Source organism: Orycteropus afer, unplaced genomic scaffold, assembly GCF_000298275.1.
Source record: "Orycteropus afer afer isolate SDZICR_OR568_19922 unplaced genomic scaffold, OryAfe1.0 scaffold00029, whole genome shotgun sequence".
Taxonomy (NCBI): domain Eukaryota; kingdom Metazoa; phylum Chordata; class Mammalia; order Tubulidentata; family Orycteropodidae; genus Orycteropus; species Orycteropus afer.
In genome coordinates this window covers 14509228-14510278 of record NW_006921616.1, presented here as the reverse complement: position 1 = coordinate 14510278, position 1051 = coordinate 14509228, and positions in this window count along the sequence as shown.

The window sequence follows — 1051 nt, the reverse complement described above, 5'->3', positions numbered from 1 at the left end:
TATCGAACCCAGGAGAGAGGTGGTGGGTGCTTTGGGAGGAACGGTTGGTGAAAGGGCTGGAGGGAGGCAGCATGTCTGGCCTTGCAATAATAGGCTTTGCGCTATTGATGGTGATTCTGCCTTCCTCTTGTGGGATTAGAGGAAGTCAGAACATGTGGCTTCCTTGCCCTTTTTGCAAACTTATTCTTCACTTTCTTCCTGGTACTTGGAGCTCTGTGTAGTGTATGATACTCAGTAAATACTGAGTAAATATTGAAGCAATGCAGGATGTGTTTTTAACTCAAGAAAAAAGAATGGCTGATTTCCTCTAATTAAATGAGGTGCTTGATAAGAATATGGCTTCCTGGCCCTTGTATAGCAATGGAGGTAATGGAGTGGATATCAGAGAGTAAGCCTAGCTGAGAGAGCAGGGCTTAGTGCCATAGGAAGGGTGGGGAAGGAGTAGCAGGAGGAGGCATGTTAGACCTCCAGAGGTACCCCCAGGACTCACACCCCTAAGGCTCTGCTCCATCCTGGGGTTTCTGACCTGCAGTTTGTGTCTCAAGATGGTTCTGTGGCTGAAGCTGCACCCCCTGCCTGGGTCCCTCAGGAGCCCATCTTCCCTCCTTAGGTACATTAGCAAATTTCTTGATATCATCAGAAAAAATAGGTTCTGGTGATCTCTTCGATTGGTTTCTTGAAATAACAGTTTTTTGAAGAAAAACAAAACCAAACTCACTGCCATCCAGGTGATTGGCACTCACAGTGATCCCCATTGAGTTTCCAAGGCTTTAAATCTTTACAGAAGCAGATTATGTCATCTTTCTTCTGTGGAGCAGCTGGTGGGTTTGAACTACCGACCTTTCAGTTAGCAGACAAATGCCGTAACCACTCTACCACCAGAGCTCCATTGTTGAAGAAAAGTCACCTAAACAATTTGGATTAGGGATGAATATCATCAGACAACATGGTTAAATATCTTTTCCTTTTTGCAACTATATCCTTACATGATTTGTGATCTTAGAGTCAGCAAATATCAAACCTCAGACAAAGAGCTGCATTGTTGATGGAG